Here is a 23,001-nt window from a genome sequence, read left to right on the forward strand (position 1 = left end):
GTTTATTCTCTGTAGAGTGAAGGTCGGTAGAATTTAATTCCAAATACAGACCTAGTCTCTGGTTTATTCTGAGTTCTTTGTTGTCCAACATCATTAATATCTTACAGTATTGGAATGGGACTGTTCCCTCAGAGAAGAATCTAGTAGGAAAAAAGATTATGTCTACATGTAATGAGTGAAATCTCGACAACGTTATATAAAAATCCAAGACAATCCACAACAGAAACCATCTGGCCAAGAAGCCTCCTTGAATGGAGTGGAAAAATATCTAATGGCATCTGGATATCCTAGCTGAATTTTTTTTAAGTGCTCCATTGAGTCAACAATATACCAAACAGAAATTAAAAAAAAAAAAGAATGGAAATAAAAAAGAAAAAGTTACATAGTAGTTCAATAAATAAAAATGCTATAAGGAATGCCTGATTGGGGCCGGCCCAGTGGCATAGTGGTTAAGTTTGCATGCTCCACTTTGGCAGCCTGGGTTTCACAGGTTTACATCCTGGGCACAGACCTACACACAGCTCTTCAAACTATGCCGTGGTGGCATCCCACGTACAAAATAGAGGAAGATTGCCACAGATGTTAGCTCAGTGACAATCTTCCTCAGGCAAAAAGGGGAAGATTAGCAACAGATGTTAGCTCAGGGCCAATCTTCCTCACCAAAAAAGAAAAGAAAGAAAGAAAGAAAGAAAAAGAAATGGCTGATTATTTTCAACACTCTCTATCATAGTTTGAAAAAAACAAAAAACTGTGATACTCTTTCCCAGGGGGAAAAAAAAGCAGAAACATCAAATACAAAAGCCAGCTCTAACAACAGGTCGTGCTATCTCGCTGAAGGAACAATCCATAGTTGCTAACTCTCTCACTAATTTTCCCATCTAATCTTCCTATTCATTCTTTTGAAAATTCACCTAATTGAGACTCCCTCCCAGCAGTGGAATCTGTCCTAGTGTGACCTTCATTAACTGACCATTCTCCTAAGTTCTCTGTCCCAAATTCTCACCAACACGCAGAGGGCCCTTAGAGACCCAGGTGTCTCCCTGTTCAGCAGTCAACTCCTCCCCTCTCAACTTCAGTTTATCAGCAATGCTCCTCAGCTGGTTAATTCCTCAGTGCTTCCTTCTCTCACTGAAAAGGAACCTGGACCAGTGGTTCTCAAAGTGTGGTCACTGGATCAGCAGCATCAGCATCACCTGGAAACTTGTTAGAAATGCAATTTGTCAGGCTTCACTTCAAACCTAATGAATCAGAAACTCTGCAAGTGATACCAGCAATTCGTATTTTAACAAATCCTCCAGGTTATTCTGATGTGCTCAAGTTTGAGAACACTGGCTTAGAAAGCCAGTAGCATCTGCCGCCAGAGAATTGATCAGCCCTGTATTCCAGGGCTATAGGCCCAAGTGACTAAATGTATGAGGCTAGTAACTGCCTCTTTCCTGATTATCTGCACCATGCCTCCAAGTGAGCAGGATTTCTGCCCTGTAATATGTATGTAATATGACAGGATAAAATCCTAAATGCAAAGAATTCTTTGCATGAATGCAAAGCCTACATCACCCGGACTTCTGATCTCAATTCTTCCTCCAGGCCTGGATGCATTTCTGCCCATAACCTCTAGGAGAAACCTGCTATTCTCATTAATTGGTTATGCTTATCACCGACGAGTCTTTACTAATTATCTATCTATAGATTTATTTATCTACATTCTAGAAAATAAATTCATTTCTAAAGCTGAGACCCTTCTCCTTTCTGGCTGTACAGGAGAAACAAAGTGTTTTAATAGTAATCAGAACAGCATGGTCATTTAAATGTCAACATCTAGGACCATCTCTTAGCTTCTAAATGCATATAAAAACTCATTCCTCCTCGTCATGATGCAGTTCTATAAAAGAAGATTGGAGAAGAAATTCCTTACCACTTAACCAAGAGGCTGCATACTGATTACTCATGTATCTGGGTTCCATTGTTTTAAGGCAATGCAGATGAGCATTGCGAGGTCCAAAGACTTTACAATTTGTGACTAACATATTAGGCTTTTGGACTAGTATTGATTTTTTTATGTATGGGAAAAGAGTCTTAGAAGAGATCCTTAGAAAAGAGGCCAAATGTACTTTCTTCAGATTAAGCCAAAAGGCACATTGGTCTTTTTCTACCTCACTATTCAAAGTGTGGTCCTGGACAGCAGCATTGGCATCACCTGGGAGCCAGTAAGAAATGTGGCATCTCAAGCCCCAGCCTAGACTTGCTGAATAAGAATCTGCATGCTAAGAAGGGCTCCAGGTGATTTGTATCCTCTTCCCTTGAGGGTGAACTGGACCCAGTATCTTCTTCTAAAAATAGAATATGGCAAAAGTGATGGATGTTATAAAAGACTGAGAAATATCTTGCTCAGACTCTCTCTTTCTGGCTCTCCTAACCTGCTTACTCTGATAAATAAAGCAAGCGCAATGATGTGAGCTGCCATGGAGAGACTCATGTGGTAGAGAATTGAGGGTGGCTTCCGGCCAACAGCCAGCAAGGAACTGGATCCTGCCAGCAAGCACTTGCATGAACTTGGAAGCAGATCGTTCCCCAGTTGAGCCTTGAGGTAACTTCAGCCATGTCCAACTCCTTGATTGCAGCCGATGAGAGAACCTGAAGCAGAGAACCCGGCTAAGCTGCATTCGGATTTCTGACCCACAGAACTGTGAGATGATAAATGCTGTTGTTTTAAGCCCTTAAGTTTTAGGGTAATTTGTTACTCAGCAATAGATGACTAATAAAAGAGGCAACCAGCAGATCAAGGACATTGAAAATTCAAACAAGTCCAGGCTCCCCTGAAGGGACCTAACAGACAGGTAGATAAATAAATACCGCCTAGTCAGAGTCAACACCTGGGAAGAAGATTTTCTTTGAGTCCAAGTTGAGTGGTGAGACTGAAAAGAGTGGGATTGGTCGAAAGTTTGCATGAGTGAAGCAACAGGTCTTACCCAGCACCCAACAGTGAAGCTTGGCAGTCCACGGGGCCTCCTAGAGCTCCCCGACACACACACACACACACACACACACACACACAGAGTGTCCAATCAGCTTTTTAATGCTTCATCAAATAAAACAGAAGCAATGAATCACTAGAATTTTGAGGGAAGATTCTACCATTATGGAAAGAAAACAGGAACTAAGAAACAATGGAGCAAGAAAAATACACTTTATTGGAGAGGTAAGAGAAGATAGAGCATTCATGAAACCAAGGTGCTACAAAAAAGGAACACAGAACAAGTAAGAGTTCTTGAAAATTAAAGACAGTGTACAAAATTAAAAATGTATTTGAAAAGTTAGAATTCAAGGAAATCGCCATTAAGTGGAACAAAAAGATGAAAGATGAGCATTAGAAGTGATTTTTTTTTTAACTCAAAGATTAATCTAGGAGATATAGTAGGAGATCCAGAAAGAAAACAATCAAAGAAATGTCAAGAGAGTTTTCCTGGAAATAAACGAAAGGGTTTCCACATTAAAATACTCACAGATTATCCAGCTCAATTAATGAAAAAAAAATTATCTTCAAGGCTTGTCATGATGAAATTTCATAACATCAGGGATAAAGAGAGAAATCATAAAAACATCCAGAAAGAAGGATCAGATCACATACAAAACAACAGAAATCAGAATATCATCAGACTTCTCAACAGCAGCATTGAACACCTGAGGAATGCCTTCAACATTATGAAATAAAAATACTTTATCCTAAATCTCAAGACTCAGCCAAACCATCAGTCAAGTGCAAGGGTAAAAGAAACATATTTGCAGACAGGTAAGTTTTCAAAAAACTCCCCTTCTATACACATTTTCTTAGAAAGTTACTAAAGTGATTAATGTAGACTAGGAGGCTAGAGGGAAGAGAAGTGTGAGTGTTATGTGTGTGTGTAGTGTGTGTGTGTGTGCACAAGCATGTGGGTGTGCCGATACACCCACACGTGTGAGAGGTGCCAGGGGAAGGGATGTGTGTGACAGGGAGGTGTTATTTGAATTCTCATCTTCCATAATAAAAAGTCAATAGATAATGCCTAAACTTTATGAATAAAAGAAATAGCCTTTTAAGGATACAGTTTAGAAATAAGAGGGAAATATTGAAAGGGTTAAAGCTGGAGACGGGAGGATGGAGAAAAGGCTGGGGCAGGGTACCACTGTTATTCATCATAAGCCCCTAGTACTATTTGATTTCTTAAACTACGCAAATTTATTAGTTTGATGAAAATAAAAATTACTTTAAAAACAAAAACTGTCCAGCCCCCTTAAACACCACAATCTTCCAAGATAATTGGTAGAGAATATGTACAGCTGAACTACAGCATTATTAGATGTTTGAGTTGCTTTTTCACTGGCCTCATTTCTGGTCAGGATATTACCGATAAAAATCAGTCTCTTTCTTTCTTCCAAATTAAAAGAAAAAAGAATCCTTTGACCCTATAATTCCATTTCTGGGAATCGAACCTAACAAAATAATCCTAAATAGAGCAAAATCTTTATGTGAAATGATACATAGTGCTGTTTTTATATGACTACAAAATTGGCAAATCCTTAACTGCCCAACCAAAAGAAAACATGAGTAAATTCCCCTCAGCCTTTAAAAAGAATATTTATGATGATGAGGTAATAACATGAAAATGTCGATAATCTAATGTGAAGTGAAAAACTCAGTATGAAAAACTGCATACGAAGTATTATTACAACTATTTTTTTAAATTCTATGCACTAAAAAACAGTTTGGAAGAATACATCAGAAGGTTTACAATGGTTTTGTTTTGATGGTGGTATTATGGATGACCTTTTTTACTTTGTGCATTTTCAAAAACATTTTTAAAGTTTTATATTAATATTATAATAACAATACTTGAAAATATGAATTAAAATTAATTTTTATGTTAAAAGCTTTTTTGGAGAAAAGGAAACCCTCATACGCTGCTGGTTTGAATGCAAACTGGTGCAGCCACTATGGAAAACACTATGGAGATTTCTCAAAAAATTAAAAATAGAGATACCATACAGGGGCCAGCCCCGTGGCCAAGTGATTAAGGTCATGTGCTCCACTAGGCAGCCCAGGGTTCGCTAGTTCAGATCCTGGACTCGGACCTAGACAATGCTCATCAAGCCGTGCTGTGGCCACATCCCACAGAGAAGAACTAGAATGACTTACAACTAGGGTATACAACTATGTACTGTGGCTTTGGGGAGAGAAAAAAAAGAGGAAGATTGGCAACAGATGTTAGCTCAGGGCCAATCTTCCTCACCAAAAAAGCATACCTTAAAAAAAAAAGAAATACCATACAACCCAGCTATCCCACTACTGGGTATTTATCCAAAGAACTTGAAGTCAACAATTCAAAAAGACTTATGCACCCTTATGTTCATTGCAGCATTGTTCACAATAGCCAAGACATACAAGCAATCCAAGTGCCCATTGACTGATGAATGGATAAAGAACATGTGGTACATATATACAATGGAATACTACTCAGCCATAAAAAAGACAAAATCGTCCCATTTGCAACAACATGGATGGACCTTGAGGGTATTATGTTAAGTGAAGTAAGCCAGAAAGAGAAAGGCAAACACCATATGATTTTACTCATATGTGGAAGATAAATAAATACATGGACAAAGAAAACAGATTAGTGGTTACCAGAGGGGAATGGGTTGGGAGGGTGGGCATAAGAGGTAAAGGGGTACATATATATGGTGACTGATAAGTAATGTACAACTGAAATTCCACAATGTTATAAACTATTAGGACCCCAATAAAAAAATTAAAAAGAAAACTTTTTTGGAGCTTACCATTTTTATTCTGCCAACCATTTGGTCTTAATGTTTTCACCCAGTGGATTTTTTTTTAATTATTTTATTGAGGTCACATTGGTTTGTAACATCATGTGAATTTCAGGTGTACATTATTACATTTCAGCTTCTGTATAGACTGCATCATGTTCACCACCAAAAGCCTAGTTTCCATCTGTCACCATACATATGTGCCCCTTTACCCCTTTCACCCTCCCCCACCCCCTTCCTTTGGTACCCACCAATCTGTTCTCCATATCTATGTTCGTTTATCTTCCACATATGAATAAAATCATATGGTATTCGTCTTTCTCTGTCTGACTTATTTTGCTTAGCATAATACTCTCAACGTTGTCCATTACTGTTGTTGCAAATAGCATGATTTTGTCTTTTTTCATGGCTCACTAGTATTCCATTGTATGTATATGCCACATGTTCTTTATCCATTCATCCGTTGATAGGCACTTGGGTTGCTTTCATGTCTTAGCTATTGTGTATAATGCTGCAATGAACATAGGGGTTCATATATCTTTTCTAATTAATGTTTTCATGTTCTCTGGATAAATATCCAAAAGTGGAATAGCTGGATCATATAGTATTTCCATTTTTAAGTTTTTGAGAAATTTCAGTGAATTTTTTTAACGGTAGTTATTTCAAATCCCTAGATAGCTGACTCTTTGACATGTTTATAAGTACAAACATTTAAATCATAATTATCCCAACACTGATAAATTTTCAGCAAGAAACTATTAACTAGAGAAATCCATTGGGCCAATTTGACTTGAATAATTTATTATTAAATAAATCACTAAATGAGCAATTTTGTGTATGGTGAAGTTAAACTATTTCAAATAGTTCCCATTTTCATTTTGGTTTACTGGAATTATTTTCATAAAAATCAAACTTCTCCCTCAAAATCTTATTAAAAAGAGTTGATTTGTTGATCAATTGTTTTCTTTTTTCTTTCTTTCTTTCTTTCTTTCTTTCTTTCTTTCTTTCTTTCTTTCTTTCTTTCTCTTTCTCTCTCTCTTTCTCTCTCTCTCTCTCTCACTCCCTCTCTCTCTCTCTCTCTTTCTTTTCTTTTTTTTGCCAGTCAAAGCTTCAACCTTTAAGCTTCCTTTCAAAGACTTATTTCTTCCAAGTCATCTGCCTTATCAAATTTTGCAGATTTTCAATTTCCCGAGATTTAATACTATTATTTTTGAGTCAGCAACAAATCTTACCATGTTTAGTTTTAGCTGTTGTCAGTTTTATTTTTACTGTGATATTCGCTACAAATCTGATCTCTTTTTTTTTTTTTTTTTTTTTTTTGAGGAAGATTAGCCCTGAGGTAACTACTGCCAATCCTCCTCTTTTTGCTGAGGAAGACTGGCCCTGAGCTAACGTCCATGCCCATCTTCCTCTACTTTATACGTGGGATGCCTACCACAGCATGGCTTTTTGGCCAAGTGGTGCCATGTCCGCACCCGGGATCCAAAGCAGCAAACCCTGGGCCACCGAGAGGTGGAACGTGCGAACTTAACGGCTGCACCACCGGGCCGGCCCTGATCTCTTTTTAAAAGCCTCTTCTGCTTCTTTTTTATCTAATTCATGAAAAATTCATGAAAAAATGTGATAAATTCCCCTCAGATATTTCAGGATTGGTACAAGCTTCATGACTGGGCTACTGTACTGTTGAACAAGTCTCCTAATGATTTCTCCCACTTTGTACCAAGTATCGGAGCTGCTGATGGAGCAAAGAGGTAAAGGCCAGGTCAAAATGTCCTGCTTCATAAAAGTCTAATAGCTAGAGATGACAAGATTACATACATCATTCAGCATTTTTGGATACCTACTATATACCTACGATATACAGGCACTGTAGTAAGCCCTGGGGATGAAAAGATGCCGTCTCTACCCTCAAGGACTTCCAGGGCTTCTAATGAGAGAGAACGACTGTTACATACTCTTCATAATGTGCTCATTAATGGCTAAATTCGATGTATTTAATCTTTTGCCACAGTAGGCGCTTAAGATTTTGCCCGTAAGCAGATAATTACAATGTGCCATCACCTCTAACCTCATGATTTTCTCCATCCTGACAATGACATCCAAGCTCCTAATTGGTCCCTCTGCCTCTGATCTTGTCCCCCAACAATCCGTTCTGAGTGATCTGTTTAAAATCTAAATCAAATTATGTTACCTCCCTGCTTAAAAGCCTCCAATAGCTCTTCATTTCACATAGAACAAAACCCAAGTTCTTTCTCATGGCTTAGGGGGTCCCACGTGACCGGGCCCTTCCCTCTGTCTCCAAACTCATCTCCCTCCCCTCTCCCTGACTATCCTTCCACTCTGGCTTAACCGGAGTCCTTTCCTTTCCTCCAACCTCCCAAGCTCATTCCCAGTTCAGGGCCTTTACATTTGCTATTCCTTCTGCCTGGAATGCTTTTCCCTCAGATCATCACGTGAAGCCTCCTTTTTTTTGCTAAAGAAGGTTCGCCCTGAGCTAACATCTATTGCCAATCTTCCTCTTTTTGCTTGATGAAGATTTCGCCCTGAGCTAACATCCATGCCAATCGTCCTCTATTTTGTATGTGGGTTGCTGCCTCAGCATGGCCACCAACAAGTGGTGTAGGTCCTCGCCCATAACCCGGGCAGCCAAAGTGGAACACGCTGAACTTAACTACTAGGCCATGGGGTCAGCCCCACTTCCTTCTTATTCTCTACATTTATTTCTATTTCCTTCTGGAGACTTCCCTGATCCCTATTTAATGTTGTTCCACCCTTGCTCCGCAATCCTTGTCACTATCTGAAGTTATTTTATTCATTTACTTGTTTATTTTATCTTCTATGAAGATATGGGATACATGAGAGCAGGGACCCTATCCATCTTGTACTCTAGTACATTCATCTGACACACTATTATTCCTGAATAAATGTTTGTGAAATGAGGAATAAATGACGTGTAGAAAGAGCTGTAATAGAGGAATGAAACGATGTCATGAAAGAGTCAGAAATGCCATCACCAAACAGGTGACTTTTGTTTGAATGATGAGTAGAAATTCAGATGCTGGAGGTCAGGCAGTTAGAAGGGGGCCATCTGGGAGAGCAAAGATGAAAGGAAGGTACAAGAGATCCTGGAAGATAAAGTCTGTGTAAAGGCATCTAAATGAGAAAGAAGGAGCAGGTTTACTGAGCATGGAGGAGATCAACATGGTTGAAACCTAAGTTGTGGCATTACTGCCTGACAAAGACACTGTGATAAGCAGAATAATACTCCCAAAGATGTCCACATTCTGTGACATGATTCCCCAAACCTGTGATTATCTTATGTTACATGACAAGGGGGAATTAAGACCCATTTTGAACTTCTGACCTCCTGAACCGTAAGATAATGTCTGTGTCATGTCATGACACCAAATTCGTGGTAACTTGTTGCAGAAGCACTAGAGAGTAAATACAGACCCCAAAAAGTCACTCAGGTAAAGTGAGGAAAGGCAAAGCAAAGCTCACAGTTCATTAGAGTGTTTGGACTGATGGATGGAAAAGGTTTGGTAACAGCAGAGGCTGAATTCCGCCCTTGGAATGCTGACTTCATGGCCTTTCATCTTTGTTTGCATAATATGTGAGAACAACCTGAAGCACTGAGAAACCTTTAAGATCACCTTCAAGGTACAAAGGGAAAGAGTGGGTGCCTTAGACTGGAGTAAGGCCTGCTGCACAATCACCACTGTTTTATCTTGCCATTCTTTCAAGATTTAGAAATCATTTATTACATGGATCCCTTAAGCCATCTTTTATATATTTTCAAAAAGCTGTTGGGTAATAAGTTTTCTGATATTCTCTGGAAATTTCTTTTTTTAAAGATTGGCACCTGAGCTAACAACTGTTGCCAATCTTCTTTTTTTTTTCCCTGCTTTTTCTTTCCAAATCCCCCCAGTACACAGTTGTATATTTTAGTTGTGGGTTCTTCTGGTTGTGGCACGTGGGACATCGCCTCAATGTGGCCTGATGAGCAGTGCCATGTCCACGCCCAGGATCTGAACCAGCGAAACGCTGGCCAGGAAGCGGAGTGCGTGAACTTAACCACTCCACCATGGGGCGGCCCCTGGAAATGTTTTTTACAAGAGAGCAAGAATGGATGCTTTCATTTAAAGGACAGGAAAAAAATCTCTGAAGAATGTTTTATTTTCTCAAGAAGATGGGCAAGCTGTGAATAGTCACCCTTGTGGTTAGCATTAATTCTTGCAGAGTTGATCCTTATAGGTCAACTAGATCCTTTTGTTTTGCTTTATAAATTGAGCTGAAATAGTTCCTGCTGACCTGAGAGTGCTGGCTGCCTGCCCAGAAGTGCCAGCCCTGCAGGCACTGTAGAATTAGGCAATCTACTGGGCTGATCTCAGCATAAATAAAAGTTCAAGCTGGGACTTAAATTTTTAACACATTTGCAGTATGAAAGCAAAATAGCCAAAGCAACTGCAACAGAATGACGTCATTGAAATAACTGAATAATCGTTTAATCATTCAAAGAACCAATATCACAAGAGACATGTCATTATGACAGCATGGCCCACAGCTGCCTGAGGTGCATGCTGCCTTCTTACTTTATATCCATGACAAAACATAAGGATACAATTATGTCTGGTGTTTGGTTTTGGTTTACTGGAGTGCTTTGTTTGGGGGCAAGGAAAGGTGAAAAGATGTTTAGTTTTTCTTTGTGGAAAAAAAAAGTTTCTGCACGTAAACGATGGAAGGAAGGAAGGAGTAAATGAAAAGCACACACACTCGAACTCTCCCCGTTTCTTCTGGACTAAGATCAAGTTCAGGTCATTACTTTGCCATTCTTTGATGAGCTAAATCTAAGAATCTCTCTTAAGCATCGTTAATATTTATAATATAAATATGTAAATTTTAAGAGGCCAAAAATTGTGTCCTCGTAAATATTTATTAGGCTGCTAGTACACACCATATAAGCCATTTGGAATTATTGCTTAACAAAAAAACAAAAGATATTATGTGGTGTGAAACTAAAAATATTCTGTTTTAGAATTTCTAGCATTTATGGTTATATATTCATGATTGTGGCATACTACTAAATTTTCCTTCTTCAAATTAATGACCTGTCCTAGGAAAAATGATTGAAGAAGTTAAAAACAAGGTAGAACATCTTAAACTGGATGTTAACAGTTGAACAGTAATTTTGTACATCACCTTTATGTACATTTTTTAAAACTCATAAGCATGCAAATTTAAAAATGAATTTACCAGCCTAAAAAAACATGTAATTATTAATACTCTTTGCTAAACAACACAACCTCTCTAACAGCTTATGGTGAGTTTCCCTTAAAGCTAACAAAAAAGGTCAGAAGAAAAGCTCGTCTTTGGAAGGAATTAATGACACACTAAAGGAGTGTTTCTTCACTTTTTTCTAATGAAAAATCCCCCACCTAAGGAAAAAAAATTAAATATCATTTAAATTCTCCCTAATAGGAGAAATAAAGTACTAAGAAATATAATTTTATCAGATGGGATTGAGTTCTGGAGGGCCACAAATTACTATAATATCTGGTTTTTTTGCACCTCAAGAACCAGTTTTCACCCCTTTGGGGCAATATTGCCTACCTCATTGAAAATGCATGGTATAAAGCAAGACAAAAAAAAAACAAAAGCAGAGGCGGGAAGGGGAGAGGAAATACAGGAATTCTCTGAATGTAGGCACTTATCCTCCAACTCCATATATTGTATAAGCTGATATATGTGCACAGCAGGGTTTTCCCAAGAGTGGTACTATTGACATTTTGGGCTGGCTGGATAATTCTTTGTTGTGGGGGAGCTGTCCTATGCATTATAGGATGTTTAGCAGCATCCCTGGCTTCTACCCACTAGATGCCAATATCAAGGCCCCCAACCCCTAGTTGTGACAAATGTGCCAAAAATGTCTCCAGACATTGCCAAATGTTCCCTGGGGGCAAAATTTCCTCCACTGAGCACCATTGACATAAAGTGATTTACAAGATACTGGCATGCATGGAGAGGACTAAATTTCTCAAAGTATGGGGTGGGAGAGAGAATAACTTCTGTATGTGAGATTAAATGACAAATGCAGACAACAGAACAACACTGTATTAGTTTCCTATTGCTGCTGTAACAAATTATCACAAATTTAGTGGCTTAACACAATACAAATTTATTGTCTCATGATTCTATGGGTCAGAAGTCCAACATGAGTCTCACTGGACTAAAATCAAGGTGTCAGCAAGGCTGTGCCCCTTTCTGGAGACCCTAGGGAAGAATCTGTTTTCTTGCCTTTTCCAGCTTCTAGAGGCCCCTCATTCCTTGGTTTATCCCCCTCTTCCATATTCAAAGCCAACAATGTCAACAGAGGAATCCTTCTCACTTTGCCGTCTCTGATATTCGTGTTTTTTTGCCTCCCTCTAATATTTAAAGGACCCTTGTGATTACATTAGACCCACCCAGAAAATTCCGTCTCTAAGTCAGCAGATTAGCAATCTTAATTCGATCTGCAACCATAATTCTCCTTTGCTTAGTAATTTAGTTTATTCACAAGATTCAAGTATTAGGACCTGGATGTCTTTGAGAGGCCATTATTCTGCCTAACACAAATACAAATGGAATGATCCCAATAATGTTGGCATTACTGCTTCCAGCATGGAAACCTCTGTGTTGGAGGAATGGAAAGAAGTAAAATGAAACACATTGCTGGTTCCTGCTGTTTCCAACAAGAGGCACCAGCAGTCTTCTCTGCCAGTTTCTTTCTAAAACAATAGAAGTTATTTTGTGGCAGGCAGTAATACATAGCCCTCACATGGGATTGTTCTGTTAAGGACATACACTTCAATTCATGAAATCTCGCAGGTTAAGACAGGGACTTCCAGATATTGTTTGGTGTAGCAGTATACACAAATGACTCAAATTTCATTGTATAATTTCTTTGTTTATTGAATACCCTTTCATTGAATCCTATTTTCTAGGCACTCTCACAATAGCTATTATGTGAAGGCTGCCTCAGGGCTAGCCCCGGGGCCTAGTGGTTAATTTTGGTGCACTCCATTTAGGTGGCCTGGGTTCAGTTCCTGGGTGTGGACCTACACCACTCATCAGCAGCCACACTGTGGTGGCAACCCACATACAAAATAGACAAAGACTGGCACAGATGTTAGCTCAGGGTGAATCTCCCTTATTGAAAAAAAAAAAGGCTGGGTCCCGTGACTAACAAAACACTCCTCAAAAACTCTGCCATATCTGTAATCACTTCTGATGCGTTGTGAGTTTTCAGGTCCATATAAAGAGAATCAAGGGGTCTAAGCCACACTCCTTTCTAACCCCCTGTAGTCAATTGGCTTTGGTGGTGTAATAACTTATAGAGGTTCTTACCTATTTCTCCCCTCAAAATTAACCTCTCCATTTACAAAAACTTCAAAACCCAACGACACGCACTGCTGACTAATAATAAACATCAAAGCACCAGGCAAAGACTAGATACAACACCCCGTCTCTGCCCCATTCCCAGAAAAAGGGAAAATGGGACAGTGTTTGGGGCAAGGAACCACCAGCCAATGGGTTCTGAACTCACGGCTTGGTTGAGGGTGAGGAGGCGATTCTGGGTCTCCTGACCCTTTGCTACTCCCTGAAGCGCACTCTTCTTCCCCACCTCCCTCCCTGCTTCCCTCTCCTTCCTTTCCCTTCGCTTTCCTTTTCCCTTGCCCTCCCCTCCTTCCCACTAATGTTTCTTGAGCATTGTAGTGGACAAAACAGACCAGAAGCCTCACTGCACTGGGCTCAAAGACTCTGGGGATGGAAGGTGGCCAGATAAACAATAAATCAATAAATAAAGCACAGAGAATGTCAGATGGTGATGCTACAGGAAAAAGTAAATCGAGAGAGAAGGAATGCCAAGGGCAAGGATGAGGGAACTTGAGATTTTCAGTAAAGAGTTTGCCTCACTGAGAAGGTGATGTTTGAGCAAAGACCTGAAGCAGGTGAGGGAGTGAGCCATCTCTGTATTTGGGGGAAGAGCATTCCCAGTAGAGAGAACAGCATTGCAAAGAGCCTAAAGCTGGAGCATGCATAACTGAATTTGAGGAACAGCAAGGAGGCCAATGTGGCTGCAGAGGCAGGAGCAAAGAAAGATGTAGTGAGAAATGAGCTCAGGGAGGTAACTATGCCCCAGGTCACTGTAGGAGTGATTCTCAAAGGCAGTGGTTCCTTTGTCTCAAGGGCATTGTGAAAATTGGTGGGGGTGTTTTTGTCACAATGATGTCAGGGGTGCTACTGGCATTTCATGGGTGGGACCAGGGTTACCAGAAATCCTGAAAATGTGTGGGAAAGTCCCACTCACTGAGGAATTGTCCTGTGTTTAACACAACTTTCAAATGTCTTGCCACCTTTACAGAGGAAAAACAAAAATCTATTTTATTACTGTGTATATATATTTATATACTTTATTTGCTTTATGTACTTACATGTCTGCATTTATTCTGCCTTGTTAGTCATTCTGCCTTTCTAGTCACCCTCAGAGGGAGAGTTTATCTAGATAACCTCTTCTGCCAACTATGGATTCCATCATTATGAAAGGCAGAAATTTTATAATTTCTTTTAATTAAAAAAAAAAACCAGAAACTGGAAGAAAAGCAGCCTAAATGATTACATGGTTCTCCCTGTGTGGTGGAATTCAGGTAATTTTTTATTTTCTGCATTTTCCAAATTTTCTGTAATTAAAAAAAAGAGTTCTTGTTTATTAGCATTATGTTTAAGAAGTTTAAGAGTTCCACAAATTGTAAGCATATTTAAAAATAGAAATAATTTTTATAGGTCACCTGGAACATGGTTTTTAGAATTACGTTAGTTTACATCTTAACTATTCCATTAAATAATGTGAAAAGTTTAAAGCAACTTACTATTCCTTGGAATAATCTCCATGGTTGATTAGCCAGTATGTCAAACATATGTTTACTACTTATTCAAAATTAAAAGTGATTCAGGGTAAGCTTGTTAAAAAATGCTGTCATTTATTTTAAGCTATGTGAGATTTTTTGGAACATCCTTGGCCTAGAAATTACAATATTTAGTTGGCTATTAGAAAATCATTGTATATAGAAGAGACTACATGTAATTAAATAATTATGCCCCCAGTAGTGGTGCAAATGTGTTTTGAAACACCCCATTTAAATATTTACCTAGAACTCGTTAAATTTTAAGAACAGCTCCAAAACATCCAAGGCTAGGTAATCCAAGCAAAATTGTTCACTGATTTTATTATACTTGAAATGTTGGCCAAAGAAATTATTGATAATGAATATGATTTCAGAGAAAAACCCCAACTGGAGAGAAGATAATGAAATCACTGTGACTGTGAGGCAGGCGTCGTCGATGCTCAGCCAGATCCCTTTGGATCTTTTCACTGCTTCCCTGTTGCCCTCCTCTGCTTCTGTGTGCTTTTGTTTCTAATGGCCTGCACCTGTGACACTCATGGACAGCCTGTTCTTGAGCTCCAGGTGCCACTTTGCCTGTTAGTTTATGTTCTAGCGCCTGGGAGTTTGCATTCTCCCAGGGTGGCCGGAAGCCCATGACTGACCAGTGCAATAATGTGAAAGCCTGGCTTCCTCGCCATGCATTGGGATGAAGTCTGAGGCATCTTACATTCCAGGATTCCCCTGTGGGATCAGGCAGAAACAACCCCCTGTAAGACTGACCCTGTGCCTCGGCTTCTCTTTCCTTGTCGACTTTCCCTGAGAGCACTTCTGTGACAAACCACTAGCATAGGAGTCCCTGATTTGAAGTCAGCTTCTATATATGGCATTATCTCAAATTACAACTTCTCTAGGGAAAAATGTTAGTATAAACATTTTTTTTCTAGATCATGTCAAGATGCAACAGATTTATTTTTATATATACGTCAAATATGACATACTCTTTACGTACGTATCTAGAAACTTAATGTTACCAATTCACCAAGAAATTATTAGGGATTGGAGAGTTAATGAGCACTAATAGTATTCAGATAAGACCATTTTATATCAATGATATATAAACTGACAATCCAGACCTATGGTCTGCAGAAAAAGAGCTATTGCTGGTCCAGTTGGAAGACCAAATTATTGACTAAGTGGTTTCTTGGAGAAGTGCAGAATTAGAGGGAAGAGAATTGGCTCTTAAGAGAAATTTCCTTTGAGCCATCATGACCTAATAGATCCCTTTGTTCCACTATAGAAATATTTCTCTCTAAAAAGTCTGACCTAGACGTGCAGGCTGTCAGAGTACCCCTTCTCCCCAGGTAGGATTGGAAAAATACTGACAACCCCTGGGTTTATTGTTTTACCTGTTATACAAATAAGAGAATTTAGACTTATTGAAACCTAAAGCTACTTGCCCATGATTCCTGCCATGATATGGGAGTGCAGGAGTTTGAACACAAGCAATCTGGCTCCAGCATCCTTGCCTTTAACTACTGCCCTGATAATGCGCAGCATTCTATCTCGTGTTTATAATGGGAGATACAGGCACAAGAAACAGGCACAAGAGAGACTAAGAAGCTTGCCTGAAGGATCAGAGTCCCAGAGAGTATTCGTTATCTTATAAAACTAGATTGTCTAGTTGGATGTACGCCTGTTTCTTTCCTTCCTGTTACCCTCTAGATTCTACTAAAGTCCTCTTTAAATAATTTCTCCTGGTCCCAGCTACACTACAGACTGTTAAGGGGAGGTCGTGGTGGTGTGAGTGGTGACCACTAAGCCCTAGAAGGTCAAGGGAATGTTGGATAGTCCAGCTACCCAAACCCACTTGCAGCCTGTTCCAAATCTACAAGACCTTGAGATGAAAGCTTTATTTGATTTAAAAAGGCAGTGGTTTTTCTAACATCTGGTGACATTCATGAAGAGTAATGAGAGGAAGAGCACTACTCCAAAACAATGGTAATGCTGTTGCTCAAAGCATTTTCACAACTTCAGAAGTATCTTACCAATCACATAAAAACAATCAACGATATTGTGGCCTTAAAAATATTAACTTCTACAGTGACATTGTAGGGTGGGTTACATAGGAAAACTTTTCAGTTGGCAGCAAACATCTTCAGTGATGGTTTCTATATCTGAGGTTGGCACTTCTTGATATTGTCCCTAGGTTTTGTTATTGCTCTTATTTGGGGAGCTCCAATTGTCTCTTCACTGACTGACTATAAGAGGGAAGAACAAGAGTAGAGTTAGGACATAGAGGAGCAAATTTATGAGCAGTTATTTTACCAACATATACCATACAAAGACTAAGTAAGAATGAACAAATCAAAGACCTACTAAATTGGGAGGGGGGCAGAGCATTGAAAAATTTTTCATTCTAATCACAGTATTAACGCTGGATGTGCTGCCAGCAATGGATTCTAACAGATCCTATGCACAGAATCCAACCGGGGGCCAATGGACAGAATTCCTTAATGTGGATGATCATTTTTTGGAATTTTCCTTTCTAAGTGAAACTTCCCAGCTTAGTTAATAACCTTTGGAACTGAATAGTATGTTTACAATCTCATAGAAGTTTAGTGATTAGATGAGTGATAATTACATTACCCATCAATTACTGTTCTAAACTAACTAAGATTGCTAAATAATAAACCTCTCTTTAAATGACAATAAGAATTGCAAGCAGGGCAGGTCCCATGGCTGAGTGGTTAAGTTTGCGTGCTCCGCTTCAGTGGCCCAGGGTTTTGCCGGTTTGGATCCTGGATGCGGACACGGCACTGCTCATCAGGTCACAGTGAGGCGGCATCCCACATGCCACAACTAGAAGGACATATAACTAAAAAGATATACAACTATATACTTGGGGGATTTGGGGAGGAAAAAGCAGAAAAAAAAAAAGAATTGCAAGCAAATGAGCTCAGATGTTCATAGCATACCAATTAAGTGAAACGATTTAATCAATTTTGGCGGAGTGAGTTGTTCTTTACCAGGATTTGTGAGCTTTGAAGTGTGTGTTCTAGCTGCTTCATTAAATTTGAATGCTTTGAGTTTTAAAGTCACAGGCCAACTATGCCACCTTTGCAGCAGACTTTTTTAAGGAAACTTGATCAGTGTTTCCCACTAAGAGCCTCAATTTTAAGTTTACTTTTCTTATATAAAAATGGGTTGAAGAAGGGGCTGGCCCCGTGGCCGAGTGGTTAAGTTCGCGCTCCGCTGCAGGCGGCCCAGTGTTTCGTCAGTTTGAATCCTGGGTGCGGACATGGCACTGCTCATCAGACCACGCTGAGGCAGCGTCCCACATGCCACAACTAGAAGAACCCACAACGAAGAATACACAACTATGTACCGGGGGGGCTTTGGGGAGAAAAAGGAAAAAAAAAAAAAAAAGTACTAAAAAAAAAAAAAAAAATGGGTTGAAGGGGCTGGCCTGGTGGTGTAGTGGTTAAGTTCAGGCACTCTGCTTTGGTGGCCCAGGGTTCGTGGGTTTGGATCCCAGGTGCAGACCTGTGCACTGCTCATCAAGCCATGCTGTGGTGGCATCCCACATACAAAAAAAATAGAGGAAGATTGCCACAGATGTTAGTTTAGTAACAATCTTCCTCAAGCAAAAAGAGGAAGATTGGCAACAGGAGTTAGCTCAGGGCCGATCTTCCTCACCAAAAAAAATAAATAGGTTGATGGGGCTGGCCCGGTGGCCCAACAGTTAAGTTCGCACCTTGTGCTTTGGTGGCCCGGGGTTCACCAGTTTGGATCCCAGGTGCGGACATGGCACCGCTTTGCAAGCCATGCTGTGGTAGGCGTCCCACATAAAGAAGTAGAGGAAGATGGGCACAGATGTTAGCTCAAGGCCAGAGTTCCTCAGCAAAAAACAGGAGGATTAGAAGCAAATGTTAGCTTAGGGCTTATCTTCCTCAAAATAAATAAATAAATAAATAGGTTGAAAACTATACATATAGTGATGCTGTTCTCTGCAGCATTAATAGCAATAGCTAAAATCTATGAATAAGCTAAACGTCCAGCCACATTCCCAAGAGTGAACTAGACAGTGATAATGGGGCTGTGAGGAGAGGACTGCTGGGTAAAAACTGCCACTTTGGGTGAGTCTCTGGGAAGTGGTCAAAATGTAGCTTGTGGCTGCATGTCACCTCACCTCACTGGTATGTCAGGCCAGCTTGACCCTTCCAGGACAAGTCCAAAGAATTATTTTTTCTCCAAATGATAAATATTTATAAAACTTATTTTGAGTTTCCAGCACCACAGCAAAAGACGCAGGCCAAATTGAAGTCAGTGGAAAACTAAAGATCTTTTTAGATCAAAATCTTTATTCTTAGAAAAGGTCTTGTAGCAGTTCCTTCTTTATAGTTAGTACTGTTGGGATAAAACTCTTGTCAAAACTTTCAAAAACCCAATATCAACCCATCAATGGAAGTGGTAATTATACACCTTAAAAATCTGTAGCAACAAATACTATTCTGATATGAAATCTATATGTTGGACACATTTTGTATGGGGAAACTAGACTTCAGATGCCTCATCTTTATCTACTGAGAAGTACCACAAAAAAGGAGAAAAGAATGTCAAGGGTCTAAAGCAGCACTGTGTGATAGAACTTACTGTGATGGTCAAAATGTCTTCTGTGCTGTCCAATATGGTAGCCTATGTGGCCCCTGAGCACTTGAAATGTGGCTGGTGTGACTGAAGAACTGACTTTTTAGTTATATTTAAATTTAAGTCACAGGTGACTAGTGGCTACCATATTGGATAGGGCTATTCTAAAGTATTTTTTGGTAAATATTTGTGTGGTTTACAGGAAAGAAGCCATGTTACATAGTAAAGTGACAGGTAAATTGGTTGCAGAGTAGTGTGTGGATAACCCTATTTTGCCAAATGAATCAGCTCAATAGGTGGTTGCATTGTCTGTAGAGAATTTAAAAACAACAAAAGCCAACTAAAAGTCTGTCTGTTTTTATTACCATCATATGCCGACAATTCTAAGCAATGTCAGTGATAAAGTACTCCTCTCTGCCAGTGTGGAATGTACTGGTTCCTGCTCTCCCCTTGGTATACAAATGTTCTCCACAATACCTTAAGTATGTATAAGGACAAAAGAAAATCAAATGGATTAGGGTATGTGGTAGCCAATAGAGCTGTTCACAAATAATTTGGTTCTCTCTCTCCTTCCAGGCACATAGTAAGATTTCAATTTCCCACTGTTTGAACTCAGGTTTATCCATGGGACTTACTTTGGACAACTTTCTGAGCAGCTGCTCTAAAAGCCAGAGCATGCTGTACCATGCTCTCTTTGCCCTTTGCCAGGGGCACCTGGAAATGTTCCAGATAGCAGCTATTCCTGTAGCCTGGTTTCTGGAGTAAGAAGCATGACCAACCCTCAATGAACATGTAGTATGTGCAAGAAATAAACCTTTATTATTTTAAGCCACTAAGATTTGGGGGTTGTTTGTCACTGTAGTGTAATCTAGTCTGCCTGACTGATACAATACACCTACTAATTTCCCTTAGGAATTTCAGAATTTAGAGATGGAATCAGAGCTTAGAATTGAAAAGACAAACAGCTGAAATTTCAAAAACTTATTCTACATAAAGTCACCTTTAAGAATCTCAAGAGCAGAGAAACGACGAAGCATAGCAGCAATGAGCTAGCAACCACCCTACAATTCATTTAATATAGCATGGTGCTTAAGAGTGTACGGATTTTGATAGAAAAATGGACAAAGGATTATAATGGAAGGTCATTGTAAAGCAAACACAAGACTCAAATATATAAATGATGTTTGACTACTTATTGAATTAGGGTCAAGCTAGGCTATGCTGCCATAAGAACGAACACAAGTATAAACACAATATATACACTATACAAACTATAAACTCTTCAACACAATAAAGTTTTATTTCTCATTTGTGTGGTCTGCTAAGGGTAGAGAAGCTTTCCTCCATCTTTTAGCCATGCTATTTGGATCTTTGGCCTCCATTGGCCTACCAACTCTTGATTGTCTTGGAGAGAAGTAATATATCACTTTTGCTCCCATTCTAGTGATAAGAATGTCATAAGACCTCTACCTAAACATATAAGAGACCAGGAGAACATTGTTTAGCTGTATGTCCAGGAAAAAAAAGCTATAGTGTGCACATGGCTTTGCCCCTGCCACACTCAGAAGTGAAAACTAGAACTAGGAAATACAATTTCCCTATCAGACTGGCAGAGCAGAATCTCTCTCCCAATACGTATAATTTTTAACTCTGCCATTCCACTTCTAGGAATTTGTCCTACAGACAAACTAAGATATAGGTAAATTTTTTGTAAAAGCAACAGATTGGAAAAAATCTTAAATATTCATCAGTAGGGACCACATTAAATTATGGTACTTCCATATGATGGAATACCCTGCAGTCATAAAAAAAGAATGAGGAATCTCTTCGTGAACTATATAGAAAAAGCTCTGAGATATGTAACTAAATGAAAAAATCAACAATGTATACAATATCCCTTCATTTAGGTAAAAAAGAAAAAATACATGTATTATGTTTATACATTTACGAAAGTATCTCCTGATGAAAATTCAAAAAACTGATCACATTGATTGCCTCCAAAAGAGGAATTAGGGGGCAGGGAGACTTTTACTGTGGACCCTATTGTATCTTTTGAATTCTTAGCCATGTCAATGTAATACCTAATCAAAATTTTAAATTAAGTTTAGACAGGATACGAATCCAAACTGCCACTATCCGTTTGACCTTGAACAAGTTGCTTCATCTTTTTTTATGTCTTAGTTTGCTCATCAGCAAAAGTGAGTTAATATTAGTACCTACCTCTTGTGGGGCTGTTGAGAAAGCGGTTGCTCTAGCCCTAAAGAAAATTCTAGTCAATTTGGGTGTTCGAATCACATGCTGACCTAGAAATAAAGCAAACAGGAACAGTCTGTGGGGTGATCACGGAAAGCCTCTAATGTGACATTTAGGCTCTGGGGAGTTTCCTCATCATAAAGGCATTAGAAAGTGCTTGGTGTGTCTGAGGAACAGCAAGGAAGCTGGGATGAAATTGAGTGAGGACAGCAGTAGGACATGAGGTCACATGGTAGGAGTGGGGGAAGATCACAGAAACTCATTTCCAAGGACTTTAGTTCCCAGCAAAGGTGTGACATAACACAATCCCTCTAGCTGCTGTGTGGAGACGGAACCCTGGGTAGTAAGAGCAGGAGCAAGCCCTTAAGTAATGCTGACTTTTTGCCTGAACCCTCCCTCCCCTTCCCAAACTGGTATCCATTATAGTTTGAAAACTTTTAAATGAGTTTTTCTAACTCATGCAAGGACCAAAGAACCGAGAGAAAATCTCTAAAGACTAAGTACTACATATTTTATTTCCCCTCAAATTGTTAACTGTTTCTGCCATCACGTTTTAATACATTTTGGCAGGTTAGGGTATTTGGTGTGCTTTAAAGCACATTAGTATTTGATGACAAAAGATAACAGAAGGCCCATTTGTTTTAGTTTAATAAACATTTATTCCTTTAGTTGAACAACCTCTACACACAAAATATATGGTTTAAGTTTTTTTTTTGAATGGAAAGGAATTTAGTTCTCAAGCAGTTTTATGAGCCTGCTACACGTTTTCTAGAAATCATTTAACTGAACCTAAGACCCCTGAACAGGCAAAAAACTGGTTTAAGGAAACCAGCAATTAAATTTTGAAATCAAACTGCCTATTTTTAAGTCAGCAAACCCAGAACTGGAAAGAATTGGGGCAACTCCTCTTCTGTATTTCCTATACACTCAAATTCACCCTGGGAGACAGAAGCCCAGTCTACTGGAAGACATGATGCAAACAGAACGTGGTGGTATGCTTAGGGTTAAGTTGGGCACAATTGATGGCCTGGCAAGTTTGTGGAATGGTAAGGATTTTGAGAGTAGTTTGAGCAGGGATGAGAAAATAACTGTAAACACACAAGATTGGAAACCATGAACTCATATCAACACCAACTTTTCTCAGTAGCCTAATGGGAATGAATAAAGTGGGTTGACCCAAGATTACCTGACTGACTGGACTGAGCAACAATGTTATCTTTAAAGCCAACCATTTTTCCCCTAACGTGGCTAAAGAATTCATAATGGTCACTTCAGCACTACAAAGCATTTAAAATTTTCATCAAAGCTGACTTTTTCTATCCTCACACTTGAAAGCTATCTGACGGCCACCAGTTTCCCAGTCCTAGCACTGACGACT

Source organism: Equus przewalskii, chromosome 15 (genome assembly GCF_037783145.1).
Source record: "Equus przewalskii isolate Varuska chromosome 15, EquPr2, whole genome shotgun sequence".
Classification (NCBI taxonomy): domain Eukaryota; kingdom Metazoa; phylum Chordata; class Mammalia; order Perissodactyla; family Equidae; genus Equus; species Equus przewalskii.